Genomic DNA, 7,198 nt, shown 5'->3' on the forward strand with positions numbered 1-7,198 from the left:
ATAATCGACTGTGATTGGTCAATTTCTTACTCTTACTTCTTACTCCGTGTATTGTAGACGGGCCTTAATGCTGCAATGTAAACATTTGGTCTAAACAAACTTTCCTCTACGCGTCCAAAATTTCCACTAGCTTCTTTCAGTACCAAATAGAGAGGCGATTTCAATTGTCCGCTTGCAGAAATTATGGGCATAATTGTGTAACTATGTGTAGTTGCCGATAGTGATTAAACTATATTTTCAACTGTTTTAACACCTTGCGTGGTCAGTGTTCTGCCTGAATGTAATTTCCGTCGTTAAGGTATCGCTTAACATCAAGAATTGTGCTTTTAGAATAGTCAAGGTATCGCTTACATCGAGAATTGTGCATATAGAAACGTCATTAGACTTCCTGGTTTGATGATAGTTTCAGATTGCTATGAATATCGATGTTACGTGTACATAGGTCATAAACATAATGAGGTATCGATGTAAGCGATACCTTGACTGTTCTAAGTACAATTCTTGATGTTAAGCGATACCTTGACGATGAAAACGCATTTCAAACGATTCACAGAACAACGTCTAGTATGTAATATAGTATTTCACACATTCGTTACTTAACGTTAATACTGAGGAGGACCCAAAACTACGGTCGAAACGTCTATGTTATTTAATTTGTTTTATATGTGTGCATTGGAAAATAAATTATAATTTGCAACTACAACTGGAGTTGGCTCTCAGCAGGCTTTTTAACTATCATTGATTATTATCATTAGAGCTTATACTTCTTTGATTCCCTAAATTTTATTTTATTTATGTACTCTCGCTTATCTAATTAATGTATTACATTTAGATTCTAAAACCAGGTAGCTTATTATTAGCAGAAATATACATACATTTATATACCTATATATATGCTAAGTGGTTACTGTAATGTCTTATTTATAACAGGATTCATCATAAAATTAATTGTTTTAAAATCTTGATAATATGTTTTTGCGGTTTCTACAGCCTATCTTCTTCAATGGATATCTTTTCAAGGAAATTGCAGTTTACGAGTTATCTCCGTGTCTACATAGTTAAATGCCAACGATGTAGACCATAACACGTTCGGTAAATTGCAGGCGCACTAATAACGCCACATATTAAGCGCTAATCAAATGCCAAGCATTTCACGATGTACATCGCGAGACGTGGAGTAAACCCTACTGAAAAAAATCACGTCATACAGTTGGATGATGAAATCATATAATTAAAATATGTAAATCACGTAATGGATTGTTCCAATACGTGAGATTTTAAAAAATTACGTATTTTTATTTTAAAAGTTACGTGATTATATGTTCTTTTTTCTTCTATATTTCTATCATCCAATTATTTAAAATTTGATAACTATAATTAACATCACATGATGGATGAAATTATTTGTAATATCATGTGATTTTTCAAATTTCATTATTTAAAAAAAATCACGTACTAATTTGGTTACGTGATTTATGTGTCTTACATGTAAATTACATTTGCATGTGATTTACATTACACGTTACGTGATTTACATGTTTTAATTACATGATTTCATCATTTTTCAGCAGTAAACTGTCAAATTCATTTCAAATTATCTTAATTTATAATAATTCATAAATTTGATTGCCTTAATTTATAGCTGCGTTCGACTTGAGCCCTTACGCGCTGTAGCTTTAGAGATCCTGTATAATTAGAGACTTCTAATAATTTTCATCTCAATATCTTTACCATTCATTACATGAAAAATAAAATTTACAACGCGTAAGTATTTGAGGCATCTGCTCAAATTCCCACGAGAGTGAAATATCACTTTATTATGCTGTGCACCAAATGTTAAACAAGGGTAAAACAATACTCTGTTTAACGAGAGATTTATCATCTTTTCGCGTATAGAAGGGTAGAGCGGACAAAGTGGGGTGGAAATGTACTCTCTATCGTGTACGTAAACACGAAATGCTCGGCCTAAGCTTAAAATTGAGTGGGTGAATTAATGGAAACCCTCATATGAAGGGTGATAAAGGGTTGCAGATGTAGCGAATATTCAGGAATCTGAATGCACTCCAGCAAATGCAGCTCAGTAGACCTCCGTGTAACTCTTAACAAAAATTTTATTATCATATTGTAAGACCGCGTTGTTGCGCAGCTTTTTTACCAATGCATATATATGTATATGCGTAATGACACTTATAACGATAATGAAATTTTTATTACAGAATAGCTCTGCCGGTACGTATAATGAAATTATTCGGAATGGAATTCGATTGAAGTTATTCCGTTTTCTCTAGAAAACACAATAGAATTCTAGGGAATTCCGATCGGAATCCAAACAAATCCATAATATATACCCTGATAAGGCAGTAGTACAGACGCGTCATACTCGTATTTGCATAACGCATAATGCATAAAGCATAATGTTTTCTATAAGGAGCCATTATCTAAGTTTCAAAGCGGGGAGCACAGACTCTTACATAACGCATAACACGTAATGCATAAGGAAATGTATCAATTAAAGTCCTTCGTTTCCTCCCTTTCCATGAAATAAAGAACTTTGATTGGTTGAATTTCTTATGTTTTATGTGTTATGTATTATGTGCAGCCCTAAATACAATGTGAAGATAACAGGGATAGCGATAGCAATCGCGATCGCGATAGGAACAGAGGAATCCAACATACGGGAATGCATATTATGTGCATATTATCCTATATGCACTGACATGCATTCCCGTATGTTGGATTCCTCTGTCGTTATCACTGTTGCCTTCGCATTATGTTTAGGGCTTAAGAGTCTATGCTCTCCGCTTTAAGGGTTGCGCACAATTAAAGGAATAGGGAATAGAGTATTTCTCAACCTGTTAGAAGCTGTGTAGAATACACAGATTTTAGTAGGTCGAAATTCATATTCTCTATTTCTCTATTCCCTGGTCCCTTTATTATCTGTCCCCTATTCTTTGATTGTGCGCAGCTGTTTGAGAATTATTTATACATTACCGTGCTTACGGCATAAGCTAACAGTTTGCGGCATATGCAAAGGTGCTTTTAGGGCTGTTGCGTATACTATCCGTAATGGGCTTTTTACAATAAGTCATTTATCTAAGCTTTAAGGCTTAAGCTATAAATCATTGACCAATCGTAATCGATTATTTTCTTATATTCTTATTGGTTAATTAATCATTTTATGATTTAAGACGTAAAGATTAGGTAATGGCTTATTAGAAACCCCGTAAGCCCGGATCTACAATAGATTTTTAAGCCATAAGGAATGGATGGATCACAATTAATTATTCTCCTCGCATTCGACTGTAATTAGTCAGTTTTTTTATAGCTTAAGGCTTAAAACCAGGACTCGGTCTCTCTCTTATTTCAAATAAATTTATTTAAAATATATATTTTAAATAAAGAAAAAATTAAAACGTTATTTAGTATTTATGATTTTAAATAACTTCTTCTGACCTATTTCTTATTTAATATTTTAAATACGTTTTTGAAACTTATTTTATATTTTTTATTTTAAATAAGCTGTCAGTTTTTTTATCGATTTTGTATTTTAAATAATTTTCTGGAAGTTAATTTGTATTTTTTTATTTTAAATAAATTGTATCGGTTATGTTACCGATCTGTCAGTAAAAGTGACGGTTATTAGTTAAATTATAGTATGTTTATAATGAAGTATAGCATGTGTGGGGTACAATTAAGATGTACCCACATATGATCCATGATTGAATTTTCCACCTGTGGTTCACGAAGAGTTAATACTATTAAATATTAATTATAGGTTATAGTTATAAAACTGAAACGTTATACTTATAAATGTATATATTCATATATTCAAATAAACAAAATCGTAAAAATATTTTGTATTTACTATTTGAAACATTTATTTAAACTACAGTGAGAGCAAAAAGTATTCGTACAAGGAAATTAAAAAAAAAAATCTTATTTGTAAAAAATAAATATTAATTAGCAATTTTATACAATGAACATATTCTGTTCTAACATAAACAAACGAGCTTCGCACGTAACATTGGTATTCCTGATATTCTAGAAGCTAAATTTCTCGACTGTACGAATACTTTTGGAGCATCATCTCTCCAAACAATAGAATTTTTAATTTTCTCTTATTTTTTCAGATTATATATTTTTTATAATTAATACACATCTCTTTTTGGTATATATAATTTTAAGAAACATATAGTCTATTTTATTCTTTATGAATAAATTATTAATTACCTAGAGTAAGAAATGAACGTCAATTAAGCTGAATAGTATTTACTTTTTAAAAATAAGGTTTTTTTAAAAAATATTTTCTCTGTATATATGAATACTTTTTGCACTCACTGTACATATTTCTTATTTTATATTTTAAGTAAGTTTTCGAAATTAATTTTTTATTTAAAATAAGAAATCGCCTTTGAAAACTTATTTAAAATAAAAAACAAGTTATTTTCCTATTTTAAATAAAGATTATTCTATATTTTAAATAAATAAATGCATTTTCGGGTCCTATTGTATAATATATTTTAAATAATTTCTTGTGTCCTATTTGTTATTTAATATTTTAAATAAGTTCTTGGAACCTATTTTATATTTTTTATTTCAAATAAGTCGTATCAGTAATTTTACCGATTCCTATATACGATTTTATATTTTAAATAAGCTTCTGAAACTTATTTTATATTTTTTATTTTAAATAAGTCGTATCAGTTATTTTACCGAGCCCTGTTTAGAACACCTATTGTAGATCCGGATTAAAAAATCAATCAGTCCGAATCCTAAAAGATAAAATAAATTTCATAAAAACGAAAGAAATAAAGAAATTTCATATTTTTTTTATATATTATAAATGTGTTTGGGGAATCGCTTTTAGCACTATTTGTGTTAAGGCCATGACGCACAAAAAACTTAAGGCAGTAAGACGTAAGCAGTAAAGAAATCAAGATGTTGAATTGTCTACTGCTTATGTTATGGCTTTACAGACTCTACTGTGATTGGTCAATTCGCTTACTGCTTACGTTTTACCGCTTAAGTTTTTTGTGTACGGCAGCCCTTAGTCTATCCTTGTTTTATGTTTAAATAAACAATGGAGATAAGAATAACAGCGCTAATAGCGTCTACCCGAACGCACCATATACGAAACCATATGTCTTATGCGTTATGCAAGACTCTGTGATTCCCACTCATATTTTTACATCTATAGATTAATCAAACGCGAATCTCGGTAGATTATTTTTTGTTTTAAAATAGTTGAGCCTTTTTTTCGTTGAGCATAACAGAAACAGGAAAGGATATTGACAAGACGGCTCGTTTGTAAGATCATTTTTCAAGAAGATAAATTTCGTTATGGCGTTTGGATTGACCCAGTGGTTCATATCGTTTACTATATTTTTGATCATTCTGACAGTTATCACTTGGTCCGCGGTACATCTGGGCAAAAAAGAGCAGAACGTCACAGATATTATTTTGAGATTTCTCGATGCGAGTGATTATTCAGTTGAATGTATTTACGGAAAAAAATGTTTATCTCTACTTTTAAAAAAAATGTCTTTTTATCAACGTTTATTTTTATCAATGTTTATTTTTTCAGCAAATAATTTTCCACGGAATTTAACTCGACGTCGCGAGTAGTAGAGAGTACCGACGACTCGACGTTATTCGCAAACGGCCAAGGCTCCGTAATACCAGACAGTGCGTAATTTTACAAAATTCAAACTTTTTATTCGAATGAGAATATGCTGTCAATAACGCGAATTCTGATATTACATCAGTGATATCACGTTACTATACCGTCGGAAACAATTCATCGTGGAACGACGATATCACATACAACATGTCTGACGGGATTTTCATTTGATTGACAATCGTCGAAATATTAGAGAGAAAGTTACAATATCGTAAGCGTAGATTTTTCATTATTAAGTAAACACACAGCTATTGTTCTCACATATATGCATAAATCGCATATGTTGTGCAAGCAAAAATTCTTTAAATAATTTCGCAGACCACATCATATTTCGCAAACTGCACATTCGGCGCATTTAACATACAAAGCAACATTATGCGACATAATGATAAATTGTGAACATCAGGTTTGAGTCAATCTGCCGAAACTGAGCTTTCCGAACTTCCTCAAGACGAAAAGAATGGTATGTCGAACGTGTCTGTAATTTTCTCATTCTCACAAACACAAGTATCCGATGACAGACTCACCAAATATGGTAGATCGGATGAAAATAATGCGTATTATATAAAATGAAGAACACGTGGCGTAGACAAAACCCTTAGAGTTTCTTTCACCAACCTCAATTAAGTTAAGGGGATGCTAAACCGATTACCCAATTCAATCAAGGTCGATAGTACAGACTTTTTTAATTCCAATTTCGATAATAGTGGCGACATCATTGATTTAGTTTTTACATTATATTATATAATATATATCATTCTGTCTTACTCAAACGCATACATCTGTTCTTATCTAACATATGCCAGCACCATCTATCGCAAGACCGCGCAACTACTACTACACGGAATTTCGGCTCTGTTGACAGTCCCAGTCTCTGCAAAGCATCTGTATACACGTATTTCCTATTCGGTGGGAATATATCTTTTCTAGACTTTCAATCTTAGTTCTACAAATTCGGTATCGTTCGTTTCAATAATGTGATGTTTGCTGCCCGCTTATTTTCAAGATATGGACTCTAAAACTCTTATATCAAGCAAATATATATCCGAGGTGACAGCTGGGCGAGCCAAAAATAAGTAAATTTTATAATTTTTTTTCGATTTTCTCATAAAATCCAGTGTAGCAAACATCCTCTGTGTGCGTGCTATAATTTAAGTAATAATACTTTTGCAATCCGTACATCCAATACGGAGAAATCCCACCGAATAGGAATGTGGTAAAACAGGGGGGCTTTAGCATCGCCTTAACCGACGCGACGGTTACATGGGGCTCATTTAGGTCCAGTTTCACAACTCATGGTTAATTTTGAATCGAGGTTTAAGTATTATTTTAAGTAATAACGAGTAATAATGAGTTGTGAATCTGAGCCTAAATAAACCCCATGTAACCGTCGATTAACTTAACCGAGGTTGGTGAAAGAACTCTTAGGCCCAGTTTCACAACTCACGGTTAACTCTTAACCGAGGTTCAACTTATTTCTCATCTTTTTCCAATTCTAGAATTGAAAAGAGATAATGA

General features: G+C 31.9%; 1 pseudogene; it reads left to right on the top strand.

Annotated features, from left to right (window-relative positions):
- Positions 1-5,257: 5,257 nt before the first annotated feature.
- LOC108768011 (uncharacterized) overlaps positions 5,258-7,198 on the top strand; it is a 2,641-nt pseudogene continuing 700 nt past the window's right edge.

The sequence above is a fragment of the Trachymyrmex cornetzi genome, unplaced genomic scaffold, assembly GCF_001594075.2.
Source record: "Trachymyrmex cornetzi isolate Tcor2-1 unplaced genomic scaffold, Tcor1.1 scaffold745, whole genome shotgun sequence".
NCBI classification, from domain to species: domain Eukaryota; kingdom Metazoa; phylum Arthropoda; class Insecta; order Hymenoptera; family Formicidae; genus Trachymyrmex; species Trachymyrmex cornetzi.